Consider the following 15,222-nt stretch of genomic DNA (forward strand, 5'->3'; position numbering starts at 1 on the left):
CAAAGAAGAGGAGCTTAATCTATCAGGGACACCTACTTAAATTAAAGTGGATTTCTACTTTGTGGACAACTGGTGGCAGTTGATAACTGGCATTTATCTTACAGCTATGAACAATTTCAATAAAACCTATGTGCCGAATCTATTTGATCATCTCTACGTTGACTGTTTTTTGCCATGAGTATAAAAATGCTGTCATGTTTTGTACATATCCTGGAATCCAATAATCAGCTATAAAAAGTCCAAAAGCAGGTTAGTATTTTACTGGCTGTAGACATAGGATGACAAAAGTCATTCAGTTCTGCTCATGAAGCTTAATTTTAAAAAAGCATGTCTAGCATGGGCTGATTAATGTCATTTCTGTGTGCCATTACTGATCACTAAACTGCACCAAATTTATCATTGATTGAGATCAAATGTATTAAATAACAGGAGAGAAATGGTATGATCAGAGCATAGAATACATCAGAATCTGGCAGAATCAAAAATTGGCCTTAAGCAAAGTACCATTAATATTTTACAAAGCAAAGGAGAGATTTTGGTGATTCTGTGCAAAATTTTCTTTTTTCCAGAGTCAGTGCATTAAATGATCCGTGGAGTCCAGTAATTATTAATCCACTGAAACATGATAATACTTCCATAGTATCACATTTAACATAAACCTCCAGCACTCATCTTCCAGACCAGACGTAGATGTGAAGATCAGCAGCTCTTAAACTAAGGAATGTTAGCACTAAAATACTCTTTTCCCAAGAATGCTGGTTTTGAAATACAATTCTCCCAAGTCATCTATACAAATATATATACTGCACATACAAAATATTATATTGTGCAATGTCAGTTGTGAATCTTTACTGCAAGTAATGTGTAGTAAGCTGCATGCAGATGTTATTAATAAAATAAAAAGACAGAAGGGGAACATTTTAGGTTAAAATCCACCCTTTTATATAAAGTAAAAATTTTAGTGATTTAGGTCCACCCAGGTAGGTGCTTTACAACAAATATTAGGAGGGTGCAACTGATAAATAAAGGAACAACAGCTAAATGTTACTGGTTCTGTGATTGCTTAAGACCTAGCATATAGTTGGTGATAGTAGTCCTAATAAAGAATTGTGGGTTTAAATAAGAACTGTGAACATGGAAAATAGGGCAAACAAAATACCATCACAGAAATACAACAAAGTAAAACACAATTTGTTAATGGGCTCAAATGCCAAAGTAGATTCCTATATACTGGCACAAATGCTTATTTAACCCACCTTCCTTTTAGTCAAGGGACTAGCTTATTAACAATAAAGATAAAAAGCTTTCTCTAAATCTTCCTTATAAGTCCCCTTTTTAGCCCTTTCAAACCTTCTGGCCATGGTTCAGAAGCGATGCAATTCATGTAGCAGTGTTTCTAAACCAGGGTTCCTCCAGAAGTTGCTAGGGGTTCCTTGAGCAATGAGTAGTTTGTGCATCTCAGATTAGTTTAAGTGGTATTTTTGGTTATTATGGGTTTGGTGACGCTCTTCTCACTGGTCAGTATTGTAAGAGGCATTCTTCCCGCTGACTATCATGCTATGGTACTATGAGCTGTGTAAACAGTCATTTGACTAGGGCTTCCTTAAAACATGTATGTTATTTTAAGGGATCCCCCATGGGAAAGGCTGCATGTAATAGTTGTAAAACAATTCGCCCAGGCAATTTACTCCAAAAAATCCAATTTACTCCAAATCCAGATCTCATCCCTACTGTTGAATTCCTTTTTGTTTGAAAACTAGTATAGAGCCTAAAAGCTGTATATTTGCAGTGGTAATCTAAGGCATTCTGCAGGAATTTAAACTCTATGCTCACTTTCCTGATAGATCTGCTTGTTTTGGGTCAGTGAAAGCATTGTAATATCAACTTTTGTGCTTCTCTCAATATGTTGGTCCCTAAAGTCCATGTAAAAGATTTAATAAAAGATACATAACTTACTTAGCCACCTTAAACACAGCATGCATGTATTTAGCTTCAGATTCAAAATCAGTTACTGTATACCAATGCATGGTAGTTTTTACAAAGAAAAGGGAAGAAAAAAAAGACATTTACAATGATTCATTAACCATCATTAAAGACAGGAAATCCAAAGGAACATGAGCCCCATGACTAACTAAACGCCCTGTACTTGTTTTGTACTGATGATTGATTGACAGCAGTTTCCAGACAGAGAGAGCAGCCATAAAATTAAAATTTCAGCCCAGCCCTTCATGGGAGCATAATATCAACCACATGTTAATATTACAAGCAATACCTGGATTGATAATTTAATACATTTATTATTCATTTTCTAAAAAATATCAAAAACATTAGCAGCCAAGTAGACAAAATTTGAACAAAGAAATGTTCATATCAATTGGCAGTGTAGCCATACACTAGCAGATTGGTGGACAACCAGATAAACAATCAATATTTCCTTTATATTGATTGTATATACGGAATACCCATTGTACACCTATTGTCAAGCCCAATTAGGTGGCCTAATTTGTGGTAGATTTGCATTATATTTGATGTTTTTTATCAAATAGCCTAATCTATTGGTAAAGTTACAGGAAACCCATACTATAAGAGATAATGAGATTACCATTGCTGACCTGATCTTTTAAAACGTTGTCATTCTGATCTGGAATCAGTGCTTTCTGAGTTACTGAAATTGAAGTATGTAGATCACCATATTTGACTTTACCCTTAAGCTGCGTACACACGTCAGATTTTTCTCGCCCGATAATCGGCATCGGACAGATATCGGGTGAGAATCTGGCATGTGTACAGTCGGCGTCGTTCATCGTCCGTGGATCCGTCCTGGCAGGTCCACGAATGATGAACGACGAGCGACCCTAATGCAAGGGAAGGGGGAGAGCGCGCAGCAGGGTGCCGCTCCGTCGCTCTCCCCCTCCCCTCTCCATAGAGCAGAACGGTGCTGTATGTACAGCATCGTTCATGCATCATGTAGTCCTTTGTCGTTGGAAAGGATCGTGAAAAATCCTTTCCAACGACAAAAATTGCACGTGTGTACGCAGCTTAACTCTATTGGCTGCATATTTGTTCTGTGTAAGTACTGCAGTCAGAAAGATATCTGGCATATTTCAGAAAAGGTCAGAAATTGTAGTCTCTTTATACAAAGATCCTTTAATAGTAATACATGCATATAGATACATATAAAGACTGAAATATGTTTGGTAACATGGATTATACTCTCATCCTTTTTTCCCTCAAATTGCCATTAAAAGAGATTCTTGGTTTATGCTCAGGTCACTCCAGTAGATAGCACTGTGTTCTCAAGTAAGGTGTGTAAGAAACTATTGATGCTAGAATCATAAGAAATTAGTTTGTTATACACTTTACATGAGAACACAATTTCATCTACTGGTGGTCAACAATAATTAATTATATAACATTCATTATAGGCTAATTCGTAAATAATTGACTACTGGTTACAAATTTACCTAAACCGAAAAAAATTGGAAAGCATTAATTTAATCCACTAATCTTTCCACAATTGTACAGAATTTTATGCTCTGTAATATATGTATTACATCTCTTGTTTACTTCCAACACTTCAAATCTCGAATATAATAGTCTCACATATTACTTGTATTGTACGTGTCAGTTTTAGTGCTTTTTGACAAATAAGCCTGAATGAATCCCTGCAGTTTAATGCATGGATGTGCCTTTGGGTCCAGCAGGGAAAATCCCTTCTCCTTCAGCAAACATTTTATTTGTTCCGCTTGTCTTATGATATGCATTTTGCAAAGAAATTTTATTTCTGTTGGATAGTGGTGTTGTGAGAAGGTATTTATAGTAGGCCTTTAACTGTTGAATCTTCATATATATTAAATAAATAAATATATATATATATATATATATATATATATATATATATATATATATATATATACACACACACAATATACAATTATGAAGTGTGAAGTATATATTTAGACCAAATTAATCTCATTGCAAATTATATATTACAATCTTAATTAACCTAAATTTAATGTGGCCAAAGTCGAAAAATCTATTATTACTTGTACCCATGATACGCGCGTGTATGTATGTAAATACCTATGGGTTTATTTAGGAGTAATTGCTTGCATTTAAAAGATCAGATTTGCTACCAAACAACAATTTAACATTAGACAAAATTACCTACAAATTTAGGTCTAAATCTAAAGGACACTTGTGCAGAACATAGAAACTCACATCAGTCTAACATCCAGATAGTACAATTAAAGGGATCTCGACCCTCTTTTCTACAGAGAAGGGGCACAGATAAAGGCTTGTCAATATCAAGAACTGCACATAAGTACTCCCTCCTGACTTTTGGAAGTAAATACATGTGTATAAGATGTTCAATTCACTGAGCATTTAACAGCCTGACTAAATGATGAATTGAGCAAACTTGAGAAATATGTGTACCATGGGACCAATACACCTTGATGCATTTATCATGACATACATATGAACCCTACAGATAACAAGATAACACAGGTGGATGAGTTGTTGTATTTGGATTTATGCTGGAATGTTTGGTCTGCTGGAAAGTTTGGCAACTAAAAGCTATTGTTTTTTTTTTCTAACTTCACAATGGATTTATTTTGAATCCTCTGACTCAACATAGTCATGGTGTTATATCCTATATATCAGTACAGTATTTAGTAATCACATTGCATATCTATCATGCAATAGTTTAGATTTAGAATTATAGCTAGATGTTATATTGTTCACAAGGGGCTGTTTTTTCTTCTTGCTTTTTGACTTTTCTCATTACTCATGGTAATACATTTTTCTGTATCCTTCAAATTTTGGTTGCTTCTATATGTTTTTTCTAGTGTCAATTGTAAAAAGATTTTATTAAAAACATACAAAAATAAATATTCAGCTTTAGTTAAAAAGTAAGCTTGCCTAAATTGTATGTATGTTTTTATAAAGTGTTAACAGACTAAGCAAGTGGCAGATTAGAATAAGAAAAGGCAAAAAAGACAATATTTGGAGGCATCATAGTAACCCCATACTTTTTTACACCTCATAAACTTACCATACTTTTAGTAAACCTTTTGTTTCACAGTATAAGAGGATTTCATATAACCATTGTATTATAAAACATTCACATTCTGAGATAAAATCATTTGTCTATGCGTTCTTGACTGTGTACTGCTGTTACATCATGTTGCATCATACTGAGTATCTCGCTAATCAGTGTTTTGAATAATTACAAATACACCACCATCGATGCAGTTGCTCGTGCTCTTTAATCACTAATTGAGAATCATTTTTAATATGCAAACTGGTTCACATAGTTGTTTTGATGTGCTCTCTAATTATAAGACATGGAGGAAGCCTGTGATATTCCCAGGACTGAAGTTCCATGTGGACCTAGGTAAATAAATGTGGGCACAGTATTTCTTCTGCTGACTGCAGTACATTTGTGTAAACCTAACAATGTAAGCAGATTAATACGCTTCCTATATTCTTTCTTTTTCATATCTTTAACTTTGACTATATGGCTTTGGTGTAATCAGAGAACAACATTAGCAAGTGTTTCGTACTGCTCATTTACAAGTCTTTTTACTTTAATTAATGCTCCATATGGTTAAGTGTTCAAATGTGTATAGTGGAGCTTAGCCAAACTATTTCACTCTGCTAAATGATTTTCGAAAGTTAAAGAGAAGATTGCAAAACTAGCAAAATGCTTTGGGGGACATTTATCAATTCTGACGCACAGCAAGGCCTTGCTAAACAGGAGCAGTGAGAAAGATGTTGCGACAGATTTACATTGAGGTTACAGCTTGAGTTATGAATTTTTTTCCATGCCTGCTCTCACTCCCATTGGATGACACATGACCACTTCTTAAATATGAGTCTGTATGGAGTAAGAATTTGTCTCATCTCAGCAGTAAATTTGTAAAAGATCTCACAAATCTGTTGCAGTTGTCTGCCCAAGATTTCAGGCACATGGGGTCACACATCCACTGCAAACTTGTTGCAAATGATTCCTCAAGTGAATATAGAGCCATCTACACACACTATGTAACTGTGACCCAAGACAAACAGTCCTGATTGTCTTAGAAATTAGACATAGAAATCTAGTCCATCCATTGGGCAGTTCACTAAATGATAACTGGGGATGACTGCTGCCATTTTTTTATGGTGGAGGACACAGTGGGGTGCCTCCCACTCGTCCTCCCCTCTCCATAGAATTGAATGAGTTCTTGCTCATTCCGCTCTTACTGGAAATAATCACAAAAGATCATTTCCAGTGTCAGAATTTGCCTGATAAATGTCCCCCTCTGTTGCTTGACAGTAAAGCATGGTTTTGTGTGTGTTTGTTTAACTTGCTGTATTTATGTGTGTAATAAGCCTTTTATTATGTGATACCTTTACACATTAAACATTGCTTGGATAAAACTACCGGTTTGTGTACAAGCCCCAATAGAAATCTTCAGAAGGTATAAGAAATAATTGGTTTTGTGACCTGAAATATAAGTTATTTATAAGTCATATTCTTCAAATTGTCATTGCTTTTCAAATCCTCAGCATGAAGGGGGACAAAAATTCAAGAAGGCTTGTTTTTTAGAAGGTGAGTAAAGAGCACGGCTACTGTGTGTATCTTGTACACAGGAATATAGTAAAAGTATAATAATAAATATATTAATATATAATAAAATAATATAATAAAAGGGTATATATACACACAATATATATATATATATCTCAGAAGTTGTCACTGCAGCATGATAAGTTTGAGTTTAGTTCTGGTTTATTACAGCTGTGTGCCATTCAAGTAGTTGTATTCTACATACAGGTTTGCACACCCTATTAAGTCTAAAAAACAGCTTAAAGTGACTGTAAACCTGTCTAATATAAGCTTTATTATGTTATTTTGTCATTGGGGTGTTTTAAGCAAAGTAAATGTCATCCACTTATAGTTACTTACATGGCCTTTTCATTAATCTTGGACCATTAAAATTAGTCCACATCTTTTCACGTGAGCAATTCCTTGTGCAATTTGCATACATTTTGCACACCTGACTTGTTGAATCTTGTTTTCTCAAACCATTGTAATGACATCCACTCTTAAGATCCTTTAGCATTCAGGATTGTAGCATGGCTAATAGGGTTATTGAACCATTTGAAAACAGAGTAGGTCTTATCAACAATAGTTTAACCGGTGATTACAAGCATATCTTTATCTTTCTGCTGATGTTGGTGACTGACAGACACACATGCATCAATAGACATGTAATAATCTACAGGGGTAGGAATTCCAGAAATGCATCAGTAATGACTAAGTATGGACAGAAAAGTCAGCCCTCACAGTCCATGCAAAAAAATGTTTTCTATCATTCTCTGTTTACATAGCATGACCAGCGAAGAACAAAAAAGTCTAAAACATTGCCTTTGGCAATAACCCCTTAGTATTAATGTTGCAAAAAATTTGCCTCTTGTGTTCTTGGGTCATTCATCCCAACTTGTCCAAAACATTCTGTATTTGAACACTATTGAAGTCAGCTTTGTTCTGCTCCTTGAAGAATAACTAGAGCAGAAAAATGCACCAAATTAACATGAAAAGACCACCAAATGTCTGAAAAACATTGTGCTGGGGGGGAGGGTTGTGTGCAGCTTTGGAGAGGCGCCATTTTATGTGGCTTGAAGGGCAACATGGCAAAAACATAAATCATCATGGGGTCCCATCAATGCTAGCAGAAGTAGTTCTGGCAATAAGTGAGTTAAGTAACACAATGAAAAAACTGTGTACCTGCAAATATACACAATGAGGTCTATTTATAAAGCAGTGAATCAGACATTCTCTTAAACATTCCCTGCTGGAGAATCACTGACTGCTATTGAAACACATGGACCTTGAAGATTCTCCACCAGGGAACATTTCAGGGAATGTCAGATTCACTGCAATACAAATAAACATCAATGTCTATGGTTTCTCTTTTTCCAAAAAGTGGCTGTAACAACAAATATTATAAAAAAGCTCCACTCACAAACACTGCAGATCATGCCTTACCTAGATCTTGAGGGGCTCATAGGGCCCTCCAACTTTATGAGACGGCAGGATGGGTATAGATTGCTGGGGACAGATCCTGTGTATAGAACCAGTAAGAGCCAGTAATAGCCAGGCTTAGGGTGAGATAAGTTCCTCAGCCAACCTTCCCAGGTTTGGGTAGCACCATTTTGTCCACCTGTTAATTTCCACCTATGCTCCTCAGCCTTACCCCACCCACTTGTCAACCTCAATCTATCTTGCTACCACTGCATATTTCAGTTTGGAATTTAGAAAGGAAGAACAGGTAGCTTAGGTAAATAAGGGGTGTGTGTATTAAGGAAGGTGTCTGAAATAATTGAGGATCTGTATTTAGATGTCCGTCACTTACGAGGCTCTGTGCTCTGATTAAATATGTGCTGGGGTAGGTCTTCTGCGTCTGCACTGATATTGGGGTCCACACTAAAAAAAAGTATGCCTGCAGTTTTTGGTCCCCTAAAATGTGCTATTTCTAGCAGCAAAACTTTGGCTTGAGTATCATATAATGATATGAAAGATTTCCCACCCTTGTATTCTAAACAAAGGTAACGTGAACTTTAACTGTCATAAAGCCAAAGTGTATCTGTTCTTTATCCAAAGAGCAAAGGGTTTGCTCCCCCAAACTTTGGATTATTTGCTGAAGAGTAACAAATACGTTTGTGTAAGGAGCAATATGTGGTTCACTTCCCTTCCTCCCATGTGGCAGAACTGGGGGCAGATTTGCCAGAATGTGCAACTAGGCATGGCAGAAGTTGTTAACTTGTTGCTTCACTCTGGATAGGCAAAAAACAGGTTCACTTTAATTTTTCTGTGTATTGTACGTACCAGTTGCTGGCAGTGATTGGAAAATAGTAGTTCACACAATCAAGCCAATGATCTGCATGTAAAGAGCTTGGGGGAAGGGAAATTGCCCCACTTTGTGTTCATGATGCCCCTGCATATAATAAAATTAGTAGCAGAAGCAGCACTTTTTGTATTCTCTTTTACACCTCTAAAATCTACATAACACTGTGTTCAATGTAGAATAATTTATCATACGCTTCTTAGCAATAAAAGAAAATGCCACTTGAGTCCTTTTTTCCCCAAATTATGATATGTCATTATTAGCCTTGTACAGCATGTTCACTTTAATTAAGAAAACTAATCTCCGCTTCACAAAACGAGGCCCCGATGAATAACCTGGTTGTGTCATAGTAATTAGAGGATGTTTTTTATGTGTAACTATTTATTTCTTAATTAAAGATTGTTTATCAATAAACAAAATAACTTTTTGTAATGAACTCGGTGTGTAAACAGTTTATACCCCCTTTGCCAATTACAAGTACTAGCCATTTTACAGCAAAACAGTTTATGAGTGATTGCTTAATATTAGGCATGCTGTGCTTGTAGAGATCACCCAAGAATATTGCTACAATAAAACACCACAAACACAGGTTATACGTTATGAATCTTTGAGAAATAATGCTTTTGTCTTCGCCCACTCAGTTTGCCTGTATCTTTTTTTACTGTAAAATGTACAGTTAAAGCAAATCATATAACTGATAGGTTGTAAATCAAACCGAAAAATCCAGCAGGATCTTTGACATTGTATTTAGTTAATGGGAAAGGATCGGAACACAAACAAGGCAGGCTGGATTTTTAAGAACCAGGTCAACAATGGCAGCTCATATAAACTCTTAATGATTTCAAGTTTTTTAAAAAGACTACAGATATCTCTTCCAACATGGATACAGCCAGAAGACCTGAGAGGTCTGTGCGGAACTCCAAGGATATCCCCTATCACCCAAACCATAACTACTACTTTCATCACTGATGTAATGCAAAACCATGCATTCTGGATAATGTTGAACACAGTATAGCATTCACTAAGGCATCTTCAAACTCTTTCTTACTCTTAACAAACATGTGTGTAATGTAAATCTGCACTCATCAGTGAAATGTACTGGGTGCCAATTAGGGATGAGCAAGAATGCTCTCGAAGTTCAGATGGGTTTGCGAAATTTCGCAAATCCATCGGAAATCACTATAGGAAGTATTTATGAATGCAGCCGTGGGAATCTTCCTGTCAGTGAGCGATCCCCGGGCACTACAGGTCAGAATGAGGGCAAGCCCTTATTCTTACCGGTAGTGTCCGGGCATCTCCCACTGAGAGGAGGATTCTCATGGCTCCATTCATAAATACAGCACCACTCAGAGTGAGTCATGCGGCTTATATTTATGAATGAACGCGGCCATGGGAAAAATCAGAAACTTTATCCAGGAACACATAGTACAGGACTGCAACAGCAATCAGAGGAGCCGAGCTGCTCTGCTCTGCTGATGGCTGTTGCCGCCCTGTAGTATGTCTTCCTGGATAGAGTTTCTCCATCCAGGAACACAGGACTCCTGTGTTCTTGGATAGAGAAACTCTATCCAAGAACACATACAACTAGTAAAGGGCTGCAACTGCAAGAGCAATCGGTCGCGATGGCCGAATTTAAAAAGACCATTCTCGCCTACATGTTTGGTAAACGAGAACAGCCCAGTTCGCTGGGAGACCGAATTTAAAAAATTTGCTCACTCATTCCTAGTGCCAATGTCAAACTTGCTAATTCTGTTGTACCCTGGTAAATGCCCATCAATTTGCTTGGAGCTGCTTGTGAGCACAGGCCTATGACACAACACTAAGCCTACATACTACCCCCATGGAGTCTGTTTTTTATGACAATTTGATAAATAAAAAGGGGTAGCTCACAATACGTTATCATGTAGAGCTCTGGCAGTGCTCCCCCTGTTCATCCTAGCACAAAGATGCAGACAGTTCTCCTTGTGTGACGGTCTCTTTTTTAGTGTCTCCTTCACACTCTTGAAACTGTGCTTAGAGACACACAAAGCCTTCTTGTGACAGCACATATGGATGTGCCATCATGGAGGATCTGGTCTACTTATTCAACTTGAGTGGGCTGCAGGTACCACCTCACGTCACTGTACAGGACTGGCAGCAACAAGAGCACTACCAAAGTGCCCTGTTGTTATTTGAAATTGTACTAAAACCAGTGAAATTAATTCACAATCAATTATGCTTCCTAAATGGACATACTGATATTGCAGACATTTAATTGACTTGGGCTTATAGTGAGTTGAATGAATGTTGCAATAAACAGGTCAAATTATATTTGGGTAAAGTTACATTTAATTCCTTTACAATCTGCCAACAACCCCCAGTTCTAATAAAAAGAAGCAGTATTCCAAAACTGTGCAAAAACCATTAGAAAATATGAACATTCAATCAATTTTAAACCGAGATCTACTCTGGCAAGTTTTTATGTCTCTCTGTAAAGCCATTACAGTAAATGATTACTTATATTTGATGAAGGATTCTGCTGGTATAAAAACACTGGGATGAGATATTTATAAAGCTTTTATTGTCAGCCACACATCAGATTGCTGCTACATACAGCTATAAAGCTAAAAAATTCTTGGAAAGAAATACAGCTCAGCGTAAGCCGCGCTTTATGGCATTTGAGGCAGTTTACCTTCTTTTATTTTGCAATTTTACCTTGCATATTATTTCTATATAGTAAAATCATTATCATATATAATTTTGCACACAGCAGGCTTTATATTAGATGAAAAAGTGCAAGTTGTTTACAAATGACTTCAGCAGTTTCATAAGCAGCCTTAATTCAGCCTGGAAAATTTAGGAAGCATAAATATCACCCAACATCGCATACCATTATTTCAAAATACTTCGCTGAATTCCTAAGCAGCACCACCATCCTAAAATGCTTTTCATTTTTCGCCCTAGCTTCCAGCTAATAGTATGTCAGATTCTCTACATTCTGGATGAACATGTTATCTTTATATTACAGAATTAATCAAACCCTGCCTGTTCTAAAAAAGCACAGACTGAGAATTGATGTGACATCTCATATTTAATTGTGAAATGAATTTCGATTTAGCAAAGTTATTAAACACATGCAAATATTCTCCTTTTTTGTTTGCTTTTTGGATGTATGTTATCCAGTAAAGGACCCTCTTTAACCTCAATAAACCCCTGCCAATAATTATTATATCTACCACTCACTAAACTTGAGTAGGGGAGCCTAGATGTCCAGCTCCTTCTCTGGCTGCCCAGCCACCTTCTGATCATCCTCAATGTAACCTCCCATCAGTCCGCCCATCCCAAATTCTAATGTCTCCAGCCGCACCACACCGACTTGGGGATGTTACCCATCACAAAGCAGTCTCTTTGCCAGCATCCATACTGTAGTTACCTTTTCTGTAACCACTTCACCTTCCGGAGACACCACACCCAAAGTGGTTCCCCACCACCCAAATAATACTCAGATACCACCCTCGAGGACCTGCCAACCGCCCAAGCCTATAAATCAAAAACACCCCCCCCCCCAATCAACCAAGCCCCAATGAGGGTGGGTGGTTCACTTTCCCCTGACTGCTTCCTCTCTAACAGACCCCACTACCTCTCTTTCCTTCTCCTATAACCTTCTTACCCCGACCCCTATTTTCCTTTAAACAGCCAATCCTGTCCCGACCTCGCCTAATTAACCATCCTCCATTAACCCTTCCCAACTTGGGCCCCCTAATGTCCAACCCTTCCCCTATGGCCTCAGCCTTTGGCTCCAGGCTTCTCTTTGTTAACTTTAAATTGTAGATATGAAGAATGATTTAAACAATACAAGATTTGGCACACTTGCTTTGTTCAGCTACATTATTTGCAGCAACAATATTGATTTCTATTTTTAAAACAGGGAGTATGACATTCCCTCAAACATTTCCTGGTAAGAATCAATTACTGCCGTTAAAACACATGGACCTGGAAGATTCCCATCCAGAAATCTTTAAGGGAATTTCAGATTCCCTGTGTTATAAATTGAGCCCTTTGAAATACAACAAAACAATGGCCATTATAAAAAAATTTGTGGTATATGTGTCATACCTTCCTTTAATGCCTCAGTGACATCTGACATATATATGAGTATACCAGAAATTTAAGTACACTGATTTACATAAAGAAAACATTATCTCAAAAGGGAGGAATTAAAGATATGATATAATAATTCCAGACACAATCACAACTTTAGTTTCTATCAATATAGTCACAACCTCTACGGAATCTGTATAAACATATTAACTGTGACTGGAGCTTCTTTAGAAGAGAACACAAATTCATGTTGGAAGATAGACAAATGTTAGATAGATGTCAGACATAAAAGATTGCATGATAAATTTTGAAATAGTGCTGATGTCTGTGAATTTGATATTTTGTCCTTGTTCTCATTTTCATATTTATAAATCTCTCTCGGACATCATTCTAAACACCATCTTGACATATTAATTAATGTTTCCAATTTACTTGATATATAATATGACACTGTGTGAGATGGTCGTAATTCTTACTCTAACTTAGATATCTGGTCTTTACACTTACTGAGCAAAACGTCAGAGAAAACAAGATACATGCTTGTGATTCCTGAAGTTCATTCTAGTTCAATGTTATTTCTGTAACCGATTATGTGACTTTATATGGCTTTAATAACCCAAAACATTTTAGGAGCTATTTTATATCCTACAACTGTGCTTCTAATTACAGAAGAGTAAACAAAAAATCCTGATTTGCTGTTGTTTAATTAGCCGTCTGCTCCACAATATAATATAATATATATATTGTTACACAGTATTTATATAGCACCATCATATTACGCAGTGATGTACAAAGTTTATAGTTAGGTCACTAGGTGTCTAAGGTCAATTTTGGGGGGTAGCCCAGTTACCCAAACTGCATGTCTTTTGGAATGTGGGAGGAAACCTGAGTACCTGGAGGAAACCCACGCAAACAGGGAGAACCTGCAAACTCCATGCAGATAATGTCCTGGCAGAGATTCAAACCTGGGACCTAGCACTGCAAAAGCCAGAGTGCTAATCCCTGAGCCACCATGCTGCCCCTCCATCCTGACAGGCCAGGTATACATTTTAAAATGTCTCATTTTGAAATAAAGAATGATTTAGATTGAATTAACAAAGACAAGGAAGGAAATTAAATGTGGAACTATTAGGATCCTGCAATTTAGTTGCTACAAGTTATTATTCTGTAGATGCAGTGATGTCTTACTCTAAAAGTATAAGCTTTTGCCACCCAAACTTTGACAGGCTTTTTTTCTGAGGAAAAGGAAGGAGACCAGGTACAAAACAGACAAAAGTATGTATGTGTATAAGTTCCTATAATACACCTTTCTATATGTATAGCATACTATGGCAATCCTGGAAAAACTTTCAAACATGCACTCGTAGTAAGATTGCAGGGCAGTCCTTTAAAAAGTTCATTTACAATAATGAGATGCTGGAATTCACTGAGTTTTTACCAGTCTGGAATTGTGTATCTTTTTTTCCTATAAAGATACCACTGCTTCCCAAATTCCCTAGTGGTGACTAATGGTAATGCATACAAACTATCGGGTTATCAACATCACTCTGGAACTTTTCAGCCATAAGTCATTTTGATTTTTCTTCTGTCCCTATGATGTGCTTATATTGCCAATACTTTAGCAACATGTAAAACTATTCTCTGACTATCATGGTGACAAGTACACAAGATGGATGTGAAGAGGATTATGAAGAGAAAGCAAAATTAGCTATGCAGAAAACACGTGGAAGAGTTCAAAAGAATACAAGACGTGGAAAGATAGTTATGTGTTTTATATAGACTTCATATGGACTGTATTTATATAGCCCCAACATATGACACAGAGCTGTACACGGAATGCAAATGAAAGTCAGATACAATCAATACCCAAAAGTTTATTGCCTAAAAAGTTTACAATCTAAGAGATATATTATATTTCAGCCATGGAAATGCCCAAATCATTTTCTACCTTACAGAATATGTAAACACAAAGTTTGGTTTCTTCATTAACCTGGTGATCCAGCCATCAACACATATCCTGTCTTAGTATAACAATGACCAACACAATGCAATGTATCTTTGGAGATGCAGCCTTGTCACCCTAGGCTTATTTCTTGAGGTCATGAAAAAGAACTTGTTATAAGTTAGCACAGGACATTATAATGATATAAATTTTCTAATAAGATCAATAGGTATTTTTCTGTATTTTTGTAGTCTTAGGAAACTATCAAAATCATCAAAAACTGTACTCCAAAATATATAGCTT

The sequence above is a fragment of the Pyxicephalus adspersus genome, chromosome 6 (genome assembly GCF_032062135.1).
Source record: "Pyxicephalus adspersus chromosome 6, UCB_Pads_2.0, whole genome shotgun sequence".
Classification (NCBI taxonomy): domain Eukaryota; kingdom Metazoa; phylum Chordata; class Amphibia; order Anura; family Pyxicephalidae; genus Pyxicephalus; species Pyxicephalus adspersus.